The sequence below is a fragment of the Tursiops truncatus genome, chromosome 5 (assembly GCF_011762595.2).
Source record: "Tursiops truncatus isolate mTurTru1 chromosome 5, mTurTru1.mat.Y, whole genome shotgun sequence".
Classification (NCBI taxonomy): domain Eukaryota; kingdom Metazoa; phylum Chordata; class Mammalia; order Artiodactyla; family Delphinidae; genus Tursiops; species Tursiops truncatus.
Window position 1 is genome coordinate 56,898,040 of NC_047038.1, and position 19,733 is coordinate 56,917,772.

The 19,733-nt window shown below is 34.9% G+C and overlaps 1 pseudogene; it reads left to right on the forward strand.

Annotated features, from left to right (window-relative positions):
• Nucleotides 1-17,122: 17,122 nt before the first annotated feature.
• On the forward strand, nt 17,123-18,449 carry LOC101332522 (tubulin alpha-1C chain pseudogene; annotated as a pseudogene).
• The last annotated feature ends 1,284 nt before the right edge of the window (nt 18,450-19,733 follow it).

The following is a 19,733-nucleotide window of genomic DNA, read 5'->3' on the forward strand; positions in this document are numbered from 1 at the left end:
CTCTGAAGTTGAGACGTATCTTACACTAGTGGAAGACTTAAAGATTATTTGAGATAGTAATGAGAACCCTGGCTGTTGTATGAGAACCTTAAATTCTTCAGTAGATCAAAAATGTACCAGCATTAAAAATGTATAGAAATGTCATCAGTGATTTAGAAGGAAATGTTGGAGACAATTATGGAAAAGTCTTAGGAAATGCTGTATCATCAACGCTCTTGACAACACAGTGACCAATGTTGTGTGTTGTGATTCAGTGACAATTCTGAATCAAAAATAAATTCAGAAAAATCACCTTTGGATACAAAGAAGATTTAGAAACATATGAACCAATTTAGTTTGCTCATATTTTCTATTGTGTATACATATAAGAATGATACACAATTGAAAGAACTATCTCAGTAATTCTAAAAAGAACTCTTTTGACAAGAATACAATTGAAAAAAAATATAAGTACATTGTTGTTTACATGTCAGCATTTTTTCTTTCTTAGTGTTCATAAAATAAGGTGCAGCTTATAGTTGATGACATCTGCGGTTCATGAAATATGGTAGTTTATTGACTGTGGTTTCTTACATTTTAACATGAAAGGCAAGTGCTGTTGGCATCTTTACTGGAAATGATATTCTAGTCGTTCAGGTCACTGAACGACTAGAATATAATATTCTATTCAACTCATATTCAGACCCCTTTCCAAGTAATTTCTAACTTTACATTATTTGTCTCCACATTACCTCATTTACTGAGGGTGAAAAAGTATAAAAGACAATATTTGAAACTCAAACTAGTTTCCAATTATAGTAAGATGGCTAGAATTATTTACTTAGTTGTTATATTTTACTTATCAAATTCCTATCAACAAATACCAAAGACTTACTGAATTTTATTCACTCATTCCATCACTGAATATTTATTTGCAGAGTTCCTAATATGTGCCAGAAATTGTTTTAAGTTAGGATTGCTATTTTACAATGATATTTTTGTGGAGTAGTATCAGTATGTTACTATTTGAAAAAAAAAACATTTTGATAAAGAAAATTTCAAGAGGGAAAACTGTTTATTTAATAGTATTATGCATGAAACACTCCAAAGATATACCTTACTGAATTCTCTTCAGTGAGAGCAGAGACTTACGCCTGTGCTAGTCAATGATATATGCCCAGCATCTGGCCCAGTCCTGACAATTATAGTGTATGTTATTAAATAATTGCTGAATAAATGTTATCTTTACCCCTAATATCAGTAACACCGGTCAACTTGGAAAAGTTCCAATTCTTAGTCACAGTAAAAAATAAGGAAAAACAAAAGTGTATAAAAATGTTTTAAAATATACCAAGCTAGGAAATCACAGAGAGAGGAAGAGAGAGAGAGAGAGAGAGTGTGTGTGTGTGTGTGTGTGTGTGTGTGTGTGCAGTTCAGGTATCCAATGGTGTCTAGTCATGCTGCTACACTTGGTACAAAAAGAAATACAGCTTGTTGTTTTTTCCTTTTTTTCTAATATGAAAGTTAAACTGCCAAATAGAAATCATCAGGTGACATACTCAATAAATGTGCTGCATAAATGAAATTTAAGATGACTAATTCCAGAGTTACCAAAGGAAATATGGTGGTACTCTACATAGAATGACAAGTCCCAATTTACTGGGGTAATTTTCAGACTATGCCTGTTGTAGCAGCATAATTATTAAAAAGTGTCCCCGGGCTTCCCTGGTGGCACAGTGGTTGAGAGTCTGCCTGCCGATGCGGGGGGACACGGGTTCGTGCCCCGGTCCGGGAAAATCCCACATGACGCGGAGTGGCTGGGCCCGTGAGCCATGGCCGCAAAAAAAAAAAAAAGTGTCCCCTTTCACTATCCAGAATGTCTTCATTTGTCTAGGAAGTTTAATGATCATCTGTTATTACTCATAACAACGCTTTTATGACAACTAGATATTTCATTCTACTTTTGATCACTAGAAATCTGTTTAGAAGGAATACATGGCATAGTTAGTTATGATATAAAATCTCATAAACCTCTTTATATTTTTATCAGATGCTTTCTGGTATACAGAAAGTATACACATTGAGTAGATAAATAAACTTGTATTTCTTCAGATGAAACTTGATTATAAAACTTCTTAGAGATTTAGTGAGAGCATTAATTTTATAGTACAGCTTCAGTTTTAACTCTTTGTGAAGACAAATATCTATGAGTACAAATAAGTAATAATTTGTATACATCAACACATGTACAGAAAGGAAAATATTATGAATAAGGGGTGTACAAGAATCATTGTCATATATCCATGGGCAGGTAAACACATAGTATAAAATAAAGGGATGCTTCTAAGTGCTAACGGAAAGAAGTCCTGACTGCCTATGGAGTAGTTTACAAGGGAATCTCATTAATTTAGATTTTTTCAAAATTCAGACCATGTCAGATAATTTTACTTTTCCCTAAGAATATCAGAGTTATTATTAGAACTTTATCTTTTGAAACATATTTTACCCCCTCCCTAATGTGGCAAGATCTCCTACCAGAAAAAGATATTTTTAAAAATTACCTTGTTTCGAATTTTAAACACAAATGCATAAAATTTTCTTCGAGTTTCAGCTTCAACTTGTAAAGAACTTGGATGTTATCAATTCTCTTCTTAAAACAAGAAAACCCTGAATAAACTGAAAAGCAACACCTTTTCTTGCATCCATTAATGCACTAAGATTTCAGAATAAACCGCCATCCGGAAATGTACAGAAATGGCAAATCCAGAGAGTCATGGTCAAGATCTGCCATAATTGATAAGTTGGATTTTATTAAAATTTCTGCTTTTTGAAAGATGCTGTTAAGAGACTCAAAAGACAAGCTAAATAAAGACTGGGAGAAATTATTTGCAAAACACCTATGTGATAACAATATGTATCCAAAATATACAACAGAAATTCAACAGAACAGAATCAAACAATGCAATTACAAAATGGGCAAAAAATCTGAACAGACACCTCACTGAAGATTTACAGATGTTATATAATCATATGAAAAGAGCCTCAATATCATTTGTTATTAGATATTAAAATTAATTAAAATTAAAACAGCAACGAGAATTAACTTACACCTATTAGAATGGCAGAAACCCAAAAGATGGCCATATCAACTACTCATGAGTATGAGCAACAGATACTCTTAGTAATTGCTGGTAGGGATGTGAAATGATACAGCCACTTTGGAAGACAATTTTGCAATTTCTTACCAAACTAAACATAGTCTTACCAAAATATCTAGCAACTGTGATCCTAGTTTTTACTCATATTTTTGAAAACTTATGTCCACACAAAAGCCTGCACATAAATTTTGAAAACAGTGTTATTCATAATCACCAAAAACTGAAACAACCATGATGTCTGTCAATTGGTGAATGGATAAACAAACTGTGGTACATACATACAATGGTATATTATTCAGCAACAACAACAAAAACTTGAGCTATTAAACCATGACAAGACTTGATGAATCTTAAATGCAAATAACCAAGAGAAAACTAAGAGAAAGGAACCAGTCTGAAATGCTACATACTTTCTGACTCCATACATATAATATTCTGGAAAACGCAAACTATAGAGATGGTGTGCAGATCAGAGGTGATGGAAGTTTAGAGCAGAGGATGGAGTAGATTGAATAGACGAAGCACAGGCTGTTTCCAAGGTGTTGCAACTGTTCTGTGGGATACTAGAGCGGTGTATACAAGGTATTAAACATTTGTCAAAATCCACAGAACTTCACAGCACAAAAAGTAAATCTTAATGTATGCAAATGAAAACAAAGAAGAAGTCAAAGAATCTCAGTTTAGAAGGTAGATGTGACGAAAGAAACCACATGTATTAAAAAAGCAATGAAACCCCCTCACTGAAGGAGATGAGGCTGGTGGAAGGTGCTGATACAAGTAAATTTGGAAATGAGTGGAGTGTGTAAGACTAAAGGCTAGTAGAACTCTAATCACTGCACTTAGTTGATAAATTTGTTTCCCAAGAAGATAGTGGTTAACATTTCTGATACTGTTATAAGTGTATATTGAAAGTGAAAAAGTAAGTAAATGTTTGGTGACTAATGGGAGCCAGATTTCTCTCTATTGTAGGGGGAAGTTAAAGATAGGCAAGAAATGGGGCTTCCCTGGTTGTGCAGTGGTTGAGAGTCTGCCTGCCGATGCAGGGGACACGGGTTCGTGCCCCAGTCCAGGAAGATCCCACATGCCACGGAGTGGCTGGGCCCGTGAGCCATGGCCGCTGAGCCTGCACGTCCGGAGCCTGTGCTCCGCAATGGGAGAGGCCACAACAGTGAGAGGCCCGTGTACCACACACACACACAAAAAGATAGGCAAGAAAGGGCTTCCCTGGTGGTCAGTGCTTAAGACTCTATGTTTCCACTGCAGGGGCCATGGGTTTGATCCCTGGTCAGGGAACTAAAATCCTGCATGCCACGTGGCAAAAAAAGAAAAAAAAAAATATATATATAGGCAAGAAATAGGAGGTTAGAATAAATACATGTGGTAATATTAGGATTAGAGTTGGAGACGGGAGTATGAACTCATGTTTAGATTAATATAGATACAGTTTTCATATATATATGTGAGAGGGCCTAGAATAAATTATACCCCATTAGCAATGAGTACAGCTAGCAACAAGATCTTGGTTTTTAATACTATTATCTAACAAAAGAAACCAAGATTCCTTGAAGAATTAGCTGATTGCAGGAATGAGTCAAGAACTATACAACAGGAGATGGCAGCATCTTGTAGTGGCAGAAATAAAGCCACCCCCCAAAAAATTTCCACACCCACCACTGATACAATATGTCAAAGGGATGCATGAGCCATATGAAAGTCATTTCAACAGCTAAAGCGAACAATTTGAGCAAGAAAGCAAGTAAAGAAGTATCGGATTATAACCCAAAGGATAAAAATTCTTGAAACTATACTGACATAAACACATTATTGGATAAATAAGAATAGACATATCTCTTCTATAGAAGAATTCCAAAGAATTTCTGTACATATACTATTCTTAAAGAAGTGGAATATAATTCTCCACTCCCTAAATGTGGTCTGCACATAGTTGCTTTCTTCCAAAGAATACAGTATGGAAAGTGAGGAAAAAAAAGAAAAAAGAGTAATTTTACATTGAAAAAACCTGACAAATGCTAGCTCAAGCCAGGGGGATCAAGGTTAACAACAATAAGTCGTGTTAATTGTGTGTACCTTTTATATATGATGAGAATGACCTCTGTGATCTTCCTCTTAAAAAACACATTATCCCAGTATAATCTTAATTAAAATGATTACACATAAATCCCAACTGAAGGACATTCTAAAAAATACCTAACCAGTAATCCTCAAAAATGTCAAAGTAACCAAGAACAAGGAAAATCTGAGAAAATGTCACAGTCATGAGGACTGATTAAAGAGAAATAATGGCTAAATGTAATGAAATATCTCTAATGATACTGTGGGACAGAAGAGAGACATTAGGGAAAAACTGAGGAAATCTGAACAAAGTATGAATTTTTTATCAATAAATATCGATTCATTGTGACAAATGTTAATCTCTTTTTTAAAAAATTCCCTTCTCTTTCCTTTCTTCCTCCCTTCCTCCTTTCACCTCCCTTTTCTCCCTCCCTCCCTTTTTTCCTTCCTTTTTCTTTCTCTTCTCCCTCTCTTCCCTTTCTCCCTTCCTTTCCACTCATTTAAATTCTTGGAGAAAGCTTGACGTAGCTGAGACTATTTCTTGTTTAACTACCTGGAAGGAAGTGAATTTAAAACTATCTGCACAGTATTATAGAATTGAAAACTGGTGGGAAAACATTTAGTTTGCAAGTAGGATAAAACTTCAGAAATTTCACAGGTCTTGATGCACATGTTAGCCCATCGTATTTTTCCAGAGAACACAACTTTTTCCTGTCTCCATCCAGCCAAACTCCCAGCTGAATGCAGCTGCATGAGTAACCTCAGCTATAGCCCAGGGAACAAAGAATTCTCCAGCTGAGTGCAGTTACCTACATGAGCCAGAGAAATAATAAATTGTTGTTTTCAGTTACTGAGTTTTAGAGTGGTTTATTATAGAGCAGTAGAAACCAAAACAGTAACAAAACTTAGAACTTTTAAGTCAATACAAATATTAATGGCAATATATAAATAAGAGACATGAGCAAAGTATTCATATAAGAGGATCTCTACCAGAGGATAAACATGGAAATATGCCTAAATTTATGACTAATTAGAGGTTAAAAATAAAGTTTACAATATTTAATACATTTCAGATTCTAAGTGTTTGTGAGTATGAAGCAACACAATAGAAAAATGTCCAGTGTTTGTAATAGAAAAATTTAAAACAATCTGAACTCCTTAAACAAGAAAATATATAAAAGAAAGTGACATTCAGAGAAGTGAAATCAAATCAACTAGAGCTACATGTATCAACCTCGTGAAACTGTAGAAACATAATGTAAGGTGAAAATAGCAAGTATTAAAAAAATATTTATATAGTATAGTACCATTTAACTATAATTTTTGAATAATGCAAAGAACTACATATGTTTAGTGAGCATGCGTAGGGCATGATAATCCTTGGTGAAGAGGAAAAAGTAGATTGAAGAAGTCCTCCAAGACCAGCTGCAACATTTGTAAATATCTTTTTCCTGAGAAATTATGAAGCAAATATGTGACAATGTTTAATTTCCTAGAGTTATTCTTATAAAAATACCAACAGAATATTCATGTTTTCAAGGTAAGCAATAAAGAATGTTATTTCTGAACCATACCATGTTTTCTTCCCTTCCAAAAAACTACTGATTTGCATGGACAAGTATTTTTTGGTATCTTCCTGGGAGTTTTGTCCTTAGCCTGAAATGCCCTTATAATTGGATAGAGTATGTGTAAAGTTTAACATCTCTCTGGACTGATTTGGGATGCCAGCTTACTTATAGAAAGTTCTGAATTCAAACGCCTCAATTTTCTTTACCTTCTCTTGAACATGAATTAATTGGAGTATCTTGTTGCATGTATATTTTCTCCCTAGCCTTTCTTCTTCATTAAAATGATTTCAAAATAATTGGAAGCTTTTTGTTTTATTTCCGTCTTTCCGATCCAGGCATTTGGTGGCAACAGTGACAGAATTAGCCTCAGAGAGATCTTCTGCTTCATATTCTGAGAACACATCACAACTCCACAATGTCCCTCATGAAATATTTATTCTCTCATTCTTTCTTTGACTTTCTCAAGGGTTCCCATGATCTCAGCATCAACCTATTAACTAAGACTGACTTAAATGAATAGAATAAAATCTCCTCAATAGCATACCACTATCATGTAAAGCTACAAACCATATTTCTCACAGTTCAATCAAAAATTGTTTCATAACTGCCTAAGTCACTTTTACAACAATCTCAAATTCTGAAGAAAAAAATGTATACTGAATATTCATATCTTACAATTTGCTTCACCCAAGCTAAGCCTCATTTTTTCATCTATTGCTCCACTCTCAAAAATTGCTACCCATCTCTGTGGATATAATTTCTTTCTGTATTCAGCTAGTTCGTTTGTCTCCACACATCTTGTAATATTATTCCTAACAACTTGGGCAATTTCTGTCACTAGCCCTATATTCTCAAATCCTGCCAGACTATTCCATTAAGTAAACAGGAAAACAGCACTACTTCTTTTGTCATGAATAAGGAAAACTGGATATTTGCTGTGTCCTCGCTAAGCACTTTTGTGGTCCTGGTAATGTCACTAAGGCTTCTGGGGCTTCAGTTTCCTCATTTGTAAAATAAACAAATTAAATTCAGTGGTACTTAAAATTCTTTCCAGTTCCACATTTCTGCAACTTGGCTTCAAATATCACTTCAAAATAAAATTTATAAATTAGATTTATTGCCATTGTTTGCTTCTTTCAAAACAAGAAATTCACAGGAAAGGATAAGTACGTTTATTTATCTGTATTTATTTATTTATCTGAGGTCTATTTTCTAAACAACCGTTCCTTGTAAAAATCTGTAGGGCTTTATCCTTTCTGAAGCAAGATTATTTTGGCATTTCTAGGTTTATTTCCTGAGGAGGAAAATGAAGCCCTTATTGAAAGTTATCTCTCCTAGGACATATCACTTCCCATTTGTCATTTTTTTTCCCTAGCAAAATTGATTCATTGATTTATGCTCCTGATTCAGACTCTTTTTTTTTTTTTTCATGTTTTTGAGTCTGATAATTATGACTCTTCTCATCAGTGGTTCTGAACATCAGGTTTGAGGTTTATACATTTGTGCATGCTTTTTGAATTCCAGTTTTACTTCTGCATTGTGCAAAGAAATAAGTTGGTTTGACAAGGCTCAATTGCTTTGTAAAACAAAGTAATTAACTAACAAGTAAGAGACACCGCCACACTAGAGAATTCTAGATAATTTACTTTTAAGTATGTTTTAAAGGAAGCTGTAAAACTCAAAAAGAAATTGTCACAGACTGGAGAAGAGTACAGAGACGTGATGATGAAATGCAATTTTGTGGTGTGCTGGATTGAATCCTGGAATACAAACCACCTTAGTGACAAAACTACTGAAGCCTCGATGAAATCTAGATTCTAGTTAATGGTAATACACTAATGTTAGTTGCTTAGCTAGGACAAGTTTACCATAGTTATATAAGATGATAACGTTTGGGGAAATAGTGCAGGAATATGGGGACTACTTGTGCCATTTTTACAATTTTTGTGAATCGAAAAATATTTCATGATAAAAGTTTATTTTTAAATTATTGTACCCAGAATTGACCTTTTTCATGGCATTTTGGAATGGTTTTCTATGCTAGGAAATCTGTGCAATGACTAGACTCTCTTGGCTTTAAATACTCATCAAGTTTACTATCAGTAGTAAATTTTCCCCCAATATTATAATGTGATAAAAGGGAGACTATTTCCACAGACAAGCATCAACCACACAATTCATTTTATTCCAATCTGAATAAGGAAGAGTTCTAAGAAAAAACAAATTCATCCTCTACTTTAAATATATTCAACAATTGCTTTAGACAAAACTAGTCCCTTTAAATCCTAAAAAGCAAACCTATATTCTAATATAACTAATTTTTATTTACTTAAAAAAATCAAATATATTAGTACAGAAATAAAATTGAACTGTGAAAAACTGTTTCTAATATTTTCTTAAGTTTTGCAAAGTAGTGATGAAATAAATGGACAAACTTGTCAAAATTGATCAAACTACATTAGGTTTTTAATATTATCTAAGAGGTGGGCAAACCTGTCAAAGTCAACTAAACTAATCTATATTATTAAAAAAACAATCCAAGTAGAGAGTCTATCAAATTGAATACATGGTATTAATATTTTAATGATATAGAATGCTGTAGCTACACAATTTTTTTTTGCAGGCCTCTCACTGCTGTAGCCTCTCCCATTGCGGAGCACAGGCTCTGGACGCGCAGGCTCTGTGGCCATGGCTCACGGCCCCAGCTGCTCCACGGCATGTGGGATCTTCCCGGACCGGGGCACGAACCCGTGTCCCCTGCATCGGCCAGCGAACTCTCAACCACTGCACCACCAGGGAAGCCCACTACACAATTCTTAAAAAAATATGTTTTACTCAGGATTTTTGGGTGGCATTTTTGGTAGTTTTCTTTTAACCTAGTAGAAAAGCGCCAACCAGTGTAGTGACGAATATCTGTGCTGTTAAATACTCAACCAAATTATGCTATCAATTCCTAACTTAATGGCGTAAAGAAAATAATCCAAATATCACTGAGAAATCAATTGTTATCTTTGCAATGCCAAATACTTACAGTTGGATAAAAGTACAGATGTTTTAAACATGTCTCAACTTATGGCATTTGCTAGATTCTACTTCTATAAAGAAGTAGAATGCCACTTTGTGTGTGTGTATGTGTGTGAAATACCAAAATAATCATGTATCAAAAATATTCTCAGTAATACATTTTTTCTAATAAAAATTGTACAAGTCTAACTTTGTAACCATTGAGGAGGCAATACCTTTGACTGGGTACCAAAGAGTGGAAAAAAAAACAGTGGTAAGTTCATATATATATATATACTGCATCATATAAATGTACTCTCTCCATCATCCTTCACTGCATCATAAGTCTACTGAAAAAAAAACCTCTAACAATAAGTATATCTTGAAATTATTGAAATATTTTTATTGTGAATAGCATTCATAACACATAGAAGTTCACTGGGTCGTTCTTAGTGCAGTTCTTAAAGTTGTCAAATTTAAAGTGGAGATTTTCCTATACAAAATATGTGTTGGAAATTTGCGGATTTTAATAAGTACTATTACTAGATACTGCTTAGCTGCTAGTTACAAAAAAATTACTATCTATTCCTTTGAAGTGAAGATAAGGTTTTAAATAAGCCTCTTTTTGAAAGAAACAATTGTCATGGAGACAATATTTTTGAAAACAAGTAGTATTTGGAAATGTTTCTATAATTATATAATTTTCTTCCAGAAATGGTATCATCTGTAAAAACTTTTTTTGTCCATGTAAAACACTTAAAAAGAGATTTCTAACCTGTTTAAAAATCTTTCAAATTAAGAGTGTCATTGTGTTTTGAATGCACTTGATAAAAATATTAAAATGCAACAGAATCTAAACCTAGTTGACACTTGAACAATGCAGAAGTTGGGGCAGCAAGCTTCTGTGCAGTAGAAAATCTACATATAACTTCACAGCCTGCCTTCCATATCTATGATTCTGTACCCACAGATTCTACCAACCTCAGATCATGGAGTATCACACTACATACAAAGTGAAAAAAATCTGTGTATAGGTGGACTGGTGCAGTTCAAATCCATGTTGTTCAAGGTAAAATGTAGTGTGAAAAAATAATGGATGGACTTAGGGAAGTTAGAAGGTACTAGCTGAATTTTAATTAAAATTTTCAAACAATTGAAATGTAGAATAAAGAAATTTGTGACAACAAAAGTAAAAATAGATATAAATTGAACTACCTCGAAATTAAAAAGCATGTCTCAAAGGGCACAGGAAACCTACAAAATGGGAGAACATATTTGCAAACCATATATCTGGTAAGTGGTTAATATCCAGAATTTATAAAGAACTCCTACAGCTCAACAACAATAAAAAACTGATTAAAATAATGAGCAAAAGGATTGAATAAACATTTTTCCAAAGGAGATATGCAAATGAGCAGCAAGCACATGAAAAGATGCTAACATCTCTAATCATTAAGGAAATAAAAAGCAAAGTGAGATGCCACCTTACAACAATTAGAATGACTATTTATCATTAAAAAAAATAAGTGTTAACAAGAATGGGGAGAATTAGGCATCTTTGAGCACTGTTGGTCGGAATGTAAAATTGTCTAGCTGCTATGGAAAGCAGTATGGCAGTTACTCAAAAAATTAAAAATAGAATTACCATATGATCCAGCAGTTCTGCTTTTGGATATATACCCAAAAGGATTGAAAGCAGGGTCTCAAAAAGATATTTGTATACCCATGGTCATAGTAGCAGTATTCACAATAGCCAAAAGATTGGAAGCAAACCAACTGTCTGTCAATGGATGGATGGGTAAACAAAGCATGGTATATACATGAAATGGAATATTATTCAGCCTTAAGAGGATGAGAACTGTGACACATGTTATAACATGGATACATCTTGAGGACATATGCTAAGTGAAATAAACTGGTTGCAAAAAGAAAAACACTTACATGAGGTACCTAGATCAGTCAAATCACAGAGATACAAAATAAAATGGTGGTTGCCAAGGGCTTGGGGAAGGGGAAATTGGAAGTTTCTTAATGGGTATATAGTTTCAGTTTTGCAAGATGAAAAAATTTCTGTAGATTTGTTGCACAGCAATATGAATGCACTTCACACATTTAAAACTGGTCACTGTGGTCAATTTTATGTTATGTTCACACAACTAAAAAAATCTTTTATAATATTTAGAAGTTAAATATTTTAATATTAAAAATATGTTTATATAATCAAAAAGAATTGGTTTGTAATTCTTCCATCAGAAATACGTAATGTTGTGAGGTGTCTTTTTCAGCTATGATAACCAGTATCATCAAATATAGAAGAAAACGAAGTTTGTTTAGAATTCTGAATTGCTTTTTTGCATGTTTTTTTTTTTTTTTTTTTTTTTTTTTTGCGGTGCGCGGGCCTCTCACTATTGTGGCCTCTCCCGTTGCGGAGCACAGGCTCCGGACCCGCAGGCTCAGCGGCCATGGCTCATGGGCCCAGCCGCTCTGCGGTGCGGCATTTGGGATCTTCCTGGACTGGGGCACGAACCCATGTCCCCTGCATCGGCAGGCGGACTCTCAACCACTGCGCCACCAGGGAAGCCTGAATGTTTTTTTTTAATTGAAGTATAGTTGATTTACAATATTCTATTAATTTCAGGTATACAATATAGTGAGTGATACAATATTTTTTTACAGTTCATACTCTATTTAAAGTTATTATAAAACATTGGCTATATTCCCTGTGCTGTAAAATATTTCCTCGTAATGATTGTATGTTCATTGAAAATTTTTAAAAATAATGAAGCAACCACATTCATCATTAATACATTATTAATGATACCTTTTAGTGAAAATATTCAGTGTTATTGATAAATACAATAATTGTAAAATAATTTAACTATATCTCACCTTTTAAATTCATATTTTTATAGTACACATAATTAGCACATTTATATGTTAATATATATGAATATGTATAATACATAGATCACATTATAAATAAATATGCATCTATTGAAGTTCTACTCTTAAAATATTATGGAGGCAAATATCAAAATTCTATTATCTAGATTCCATTATCTAGAACACATAAAATAATCCCAAACTGGAGTTTACCACACAGGCACTCATATCTTGCATATAAAAATTCAAAAAGCGATTGTTTTGAGATACCTAGAATGGATGTGAGATTTGGCTGTACATTTAGAACTTCTTGGTGAGTGAGGTATTTTAGCTGACACTCAACTGTCGTAACATGAAGCTATGACTCATTTCTGTTAAATTTCTTTCACTTTTACTCTTCAAGTATGTAAAAATTACACAGGTCAGGTTAATAGTTTCATATTAAAATTATAATTAATGATCTCAGTTGGCCCCAAATCTTACCCAATAATTAGACTAAATATTTTTAACCCTTCATTCTTCCATTCTCTGAGAAGATTCTTTTATACCTTCTCCTTACTTTTAAAACCCCTGATGTTTCCTCTCATTATGGTGCTCAGGAAATCTTTCTCTTTCCCTGAGAAAATACAACCAATCAAGAGAGAATTTATACAAGCCACCACCATCCCCAAATGTACCAGCGTAGCTGTACCTGGACTTAATTTTTCTACCCTTCCTTCTAATACTATGAATAAAAAAAAATACGTTCTTCTAGAAAGGCCAGCTCCTCTCTTGCACTAGATCCCTAATATTGTCCCTAGAATACTATTCTAGCAATTCTCATTTCTCTTTGATGTGTGATTATTTTTCCCTTGTCTGTTGGATTAATCCCATCAACAAACACACACATATCCTACAAACTAACAAAAATTCCCTCTCTGTATTCAAATTCCTCTCCATCTAACATCACTCTATAACATGAGTGTTTATACATGCTATCTCCTACCCTGCTCATTTATTGTTTTTTGAACCCACTGCAATTAGACTTTCTCCCCTAGAACTCTAGTAAAATAGCTCTGGTCAAAATCATCAACAACCTCCCCATTGCTAAATGAGCAGTTTTCAGTTTTCATCTTCACACAGCCAAGAGTATTGGATCACTTCTTTCCTGAAACATTTTCTTCATTGGGCTTCAAGGAAAACATATTCTCCTAAGTTTTTCTCCTTATTACCTTTGCTAACTCTTCTGTTTTCTTTTTTTCCTGACCCCAATTTTCACTCAGTCCTTTGATGAATTCATCTAATCTTATTATGTTACATTCTATTTATACAATGATAATTCCCAAATTTGCATCTCCAGCACAGACATGCTACTAAAATTCAGATTTCTGAATTTCTGAGTTCAGATTCAATTGCTTCCTCAACATCTGCACTTGCATACCTCATAGGCAGCTCAAACTTTCATTTCCAGAATCAAATACTAATTCTCTGAAGTCTTATTTTTCTCGATAAGTATCTTCATCATCTTTGGAGGCACTCTTGATTTCTCTTTTTTGTTTCTCTCACCACATCCAATCTGCTAGAAAAGCCTTTTGGTTCTACCATGAAAGTATATGAGTCTGTCTACTTCTTGTTTTCAGTTGTAAGGATTAACACCTGTAATAATCAAGTTATATTCTAAGGTAGCTTTTATTTGTTGCCTGGTAGTTTGCAGTTGGCTCAGAACTGATTTACCACTATTGCCTTTTATCTGTCCTCTACAGTCAATTCATCACACAGAAGCCAGCAGTTTCTTTTAAAATGTTATACCATGCTAGTTACTTATTTGGAATCTCCTAGTATGTTGCTATATCATACAGATTAAAAAAACAAAGTCCCTATGCTTCCAGCCCTTACCTCCTCTCCCCACCCTCATGTATCTGACATCATCCCCCACAAATCCCTTACTTTCTTCTTGGCAGCCACAGTGGCATCTTTGCTGGGTTTTGTCTGGAATCTTCCCCCAGAGCTCCTTGGCTTATTTTCTCACCTCATTCAGATCTGTGCTCAAACGTCACTTTATAAATAGTGCCTTTCCTTACCACTGTTCCTAAACTAGTAACCTCATATGCATCTCTCCCTCTGTTTCCCTCCCCCCTCCACTCCATTTTTTTCTCCTTAGCACTTATTTCTACTTGACTCTTCTCTATTTTATCTTTTTTCCTGTCTTTCCCTCAAAAGTATGTTTTATCAGGGTAGATATTTTTATTTATCAGGGTAGATATTCAGGTTCACTGCTGTATTGTTTGTGCCCAGCACAGTTCTTTATGCACAGTAGTTATCCAATAAATATTTGTCAAATAAATTGAGAAAAGTATTGAAACTGATAATATGTGTTCTACTTCTTAATGTACTGAAATACATTACTCTTTTTTTTCTTTAGTAGTGTCTTGTCAAATAAGAAATTGTACATTATCACTTGCCTTGTTTAGTATAAAGAAGTTGGATCAATAGGGAGTGGTGAGGGCTTCTTTAATTTATAAAATTCTCTATAACTAAAAATTTTAAATTGCCAGCTGGGCTGATCATTGGAGAAGAAAATTACCAGACAGCTAGGCACTATTTTTTTTGTTGTTGTTATTAAGAATTATTTTCAAATGTAAAGATGAGCAACTTTTGTAATTGTAGTAACAATATTCATAAATGTGAAATTGCAATGCTCAAAAATATATGTGTATTTTAATTTCAGGCCACTTTTATTTCATACTATACATACTATAGCATAAAAGCTGTTTCCAGTCAGATGATGTCAGAAGGCTATAGATGTTGAAAAAAGAACAGAAAATACAAAATCTCTTTTGCAGACCCTTTTGCTATTAGCTGAAGGTATTAGATAACCATAGCTATAGCTATGACTCAGGTACATGGCACATTAAAAAAATAAATCCTGGTTCTACCATACTTACTGCTATGGTAGGTACTGGCACTACCATAGCACTAACTAAATTTTCACAAACCGAGATATCTGACTTCCATGTAACAGAAGTATGAATAGCAGATGGTTGTGAGGGAGCAAATTTTGGATAATTTGTAAGAGGATCTTTTTCTATGACTTTCTAATTAAAGTTTTTGTCAGGATTGAATTGCAAAGTCATACCATGTTTTTATGCAACTTGCTTTATTAGCATAATACACAGATGACATTTGCAAAGATTATATATACAGGATAAGAATAAGTATTTCTAAAGCACACATAACTGAATAGTGAGACTTGGTAACCATGAAGTCACTGGAGTTCAAATTTCTTGAATGTTAGGGTCCTAATACTAAAAGAAATAATCCCTTCAACTTGGAATGCAGGCAATGCAGTGTCAAATCCTGGCTCTGCCACTACCTAAATGACTTACTTTGGCCAAGTTACTTAATCTTCTGAGTTTTGGTTTTGTCATTTAAAAATGGGGACAATAATATCTACTTAAGTGAATTGTTCAGGTATTTAAATAAAAGTGTGTCTAAAGTTCTTAGCATACTGACAAGCATATACAAAGTACACAATAAAATTTATCTATTTTCATCATAAATTAGGCAACAAATGTATAGTTGAGGAAACAGATGCCTCCTATCTAGATATATTCTCTTCACGTTTTAATTTTTTGTTTATTCACCAAAATTGTATTAAAAGCATACATGAATATGATTTAGGCACTTATTTAATAAAATTTTATTCTCTAAATTTTCCTACATCTCCATCAATCCCATGATCATTTTTTGTCCATAGCTTTGATTTCCTGGTGCTCTATCCCTTACCCAGAAATCCTACCCTTCTGAATGCCCAACTACCCAGATCCTAGCTGTGTTGGAAGGTATACGTTGAGTCTCAATTTGCCCAATTATCTTTCTCTGATGGTTGAGCTTCTCTTCATTCCCTGCTGTTAGGTATTTATTCTCAGTCCTAAAAAGGTCAGCACTTTGTTTTTTCTTTTAAAATCATAGTGGGGAATGTACAAGATTTATGGTTGTAATATATGGATTCAATCTTATCACTTATTCATGTAAGGCAATCAAGATGAGGGTGGATTCTTTTATACAAAACAGTCATAATACTAGCTCTCTAAATGCATTTATGAGTACCGATCAGTTAAAAATCACTGGTAAAAACAAATTGTATTGTTGCTATAACTGTATTAGTGTTGTTTCTTGTAAACTTGAGTGGAAACATTTTAAAAATACAGAAATAAGGATAATAATTTTTTTCTAATTTTCTTATGCAGTGAAAAGTATTATTGCTATTTTGTTGCATATTATCTTCTTATATATAATATGTATATGAATGCACATGTATACTTCTAAAATCAAAAATAATATATCTAATGAACTGCTTTTTAAATAGTTAATGTTTGACTACTTCTTCCCCGGACTCCTTGGTAATCTGTTAGTGGGAGATCTTTGTGGCTGTCCCCTCACCTCCTCCAGTGCCACAGAACCCTACAAGTCTCAGCCATGTGTGAGTGCATTTCCATTCATGTTGGCCAGGCCGGTGTCCCCATCAGCAATGCCTTCTGAGAGTTCTACTGACTGGAACACGACATCCAGCCCAATGGCCAGATGTCAGGTGACAAGACTATTGGGGGAAGGGATGACTCCTTCAACACCTTCTTCAGCGAGACAGGCACTGGCAGGCATGTGCCCACAACAGTGTTTGTAGACCTGGAACCCACGGTCATTGATGCATTTTGCACTAGCACCTACTGCCAGCTCTTCCACCCTGAGCAGTTCCTCACAGGCAAGGAAGATGCTGCCAATAACTATGCCCGCAGTCACTACCCCATTGGCAAGGAGATCATTGACTTTGTCTTGGACCGGATTTGGAAATAGTATACAGGTCTTCAGGGTTTCTTGGTTTTCCACAGCTTTGTTGGGGGAACTGGTTCTAGGTTTACCTCCCTGCTGATGGAACGTCTCTCTGTTGATTATGGCAAGAAGTCCAAGCTGGAGTTCTCCATTTGCCCAGCACCCCAGGTTTCCTCAGCTGTAATTGAGCCCTACAACTCCATCCTCACCACACACACCATGCTGGAGCACTCATTGTGCCTTCATGGTAGACAATGAGGCCATCTATTACTTCTGTTGTAGAAACCTCGATATTGAGCACCCAACCTACACTAATCTTAATCACCTCATGAGCCAAATAGTGTCCTCCATCACTGCTTCCCTGAGATTGGATGGAGCCCAAATATTGATCTGACAGAATTCCAGACAAGCTTGGTGCCCTTATCCCCACATCCACTTCCCTCTATCTACATATGCCCCTGTCATCTCTGCTGAGAAAGCCTACCATGAACAGCTTACTGTAGCAGAGATCACCAATGCTTGCTTTGAAACAGCCAACCAGATGATGAAATACAACCCTCACCATGGTAAATGCATGTCTTACTGCCTGTTGTACCATGGTGATGTGGTTCCCAAAGATGTCAATGCTGCCATTGCTACCATCAAGACCAAGCATACCATCCAGTTTGTGGACTAGACAGGCTTCAAAGTTGGCAATAATTACCAGCCTCCCACTGTGGTACCTGGTGGAAACCTGGCCAAAGTACAGCTTGCTCTGTGCATGCTGAGCAGCGCCACAGCCATCGCTGAGGCCTGGGCTTGCCTGAACCACAAGTTTAACCTAATGTATGACAAGCGTGCCTTTGTTCAGTGTTACGTGGGTGAGGGTATGGAGTAAGGAAAGTGTTTTGAAGCCTGTGAGGACATGGCTGCCCTTGAGAAGGTTTACAAGGAGGTTGGAGAGGAGGTGGGAGAGGATGAAGGTGAAGAGTATTAACCTGTCTGCTACAGTTTTACACTCTTGTCTTAGGGTTGTCTTATTTGTGTTCTGTGGAGCTGCCCTTTGTGGCCCTATTTTGTCAATAAAAGTGATATTTCTATTTTCAATGTCAAAATAAATAACTAGTTAATGTTCAATGCTAAGAGACCAGGTTGGAGACTAAGAACAAATTAATAGATATTCATTGCCTATCCACAAACAGTACAGAGATGCTACAGGCTCTGACATACCATCTCCATATATTCATGAGAGCTCATTATTAATGAATCTTAAAATAGTGTCAAGGCAAATGAAGTTTTCAGATCAACTTCATGAAATTAGTTAGGGTGGGCATATGCAAGCAGCATTTCACAAATTATATGTGAAAAATCATATAGCTTTATAGCATACATTTCTTTAGAAGACACAAATTTGACAATCATACAGTTGAAAATGAACCCATTGATTCAAGATTTAAAAAGACATATTCTTTGTTCTTTGTTATCTCTAAGCTAAATAAAACTGCGTGGTATTTGTATCCTCCCTATGGAGAGGAAAGGCTGCATCTAATTGGGGATAAACCAATGCAGAACCATTCAGATAATTAACTCTTAAAAACATAAATAGCTCATCTTCAGGAACATATGCCTGGAACCTAGGGGGCACTCAGAAGATTGTCACCACATGATAATAGAACTTTAAATTTCTCTGATTATACTCAATCAGGATTTCTTTAGAATTCAAGATATTAAAGTAGTTCGTTGTATTCTGGTGCAGGAATCTCCACTAGAGTCTTAATTCCTTATTAAAGGATATTTATTACAACATAAATTCAGGTTATTCTTATAGTAGAGGAAAGACAAGTTGGAATCTAGAGAAACTATAGGTAAGAGGCCAATGGATACTGGCTATAGGAATTTAAGGGAAGAGGCATTTTTCCATGAGATAGCCTTGGCAATATGTCAATTTCCTATTATTCTAAGGAGCAGGAAAATAAAAGATTTAGATCCTAAACACCCATACAAAGATAGAAAAACTGTATTTGTAATGGGCATTTTTTTTACTATATATTTTTGAAATCAGTGTCTAGCTCATTCTAGCACTCAATTTAGTTTTGGATTAAAAAAACACAATTTTGTAGATTCAACCTAGAAAAAGAAGTGCATGATGTCACTTGTTTTTGTGTCTGGTTTATTTTCACTCAGCCTAATGTCCTCTAGGTTCATTCATGTTGTTGCCAAAGGCAAAATCTCCTTGAAGATCTACAAGCAGAGAGTAAAACTGGGGAGGGGAGGTGGGGAA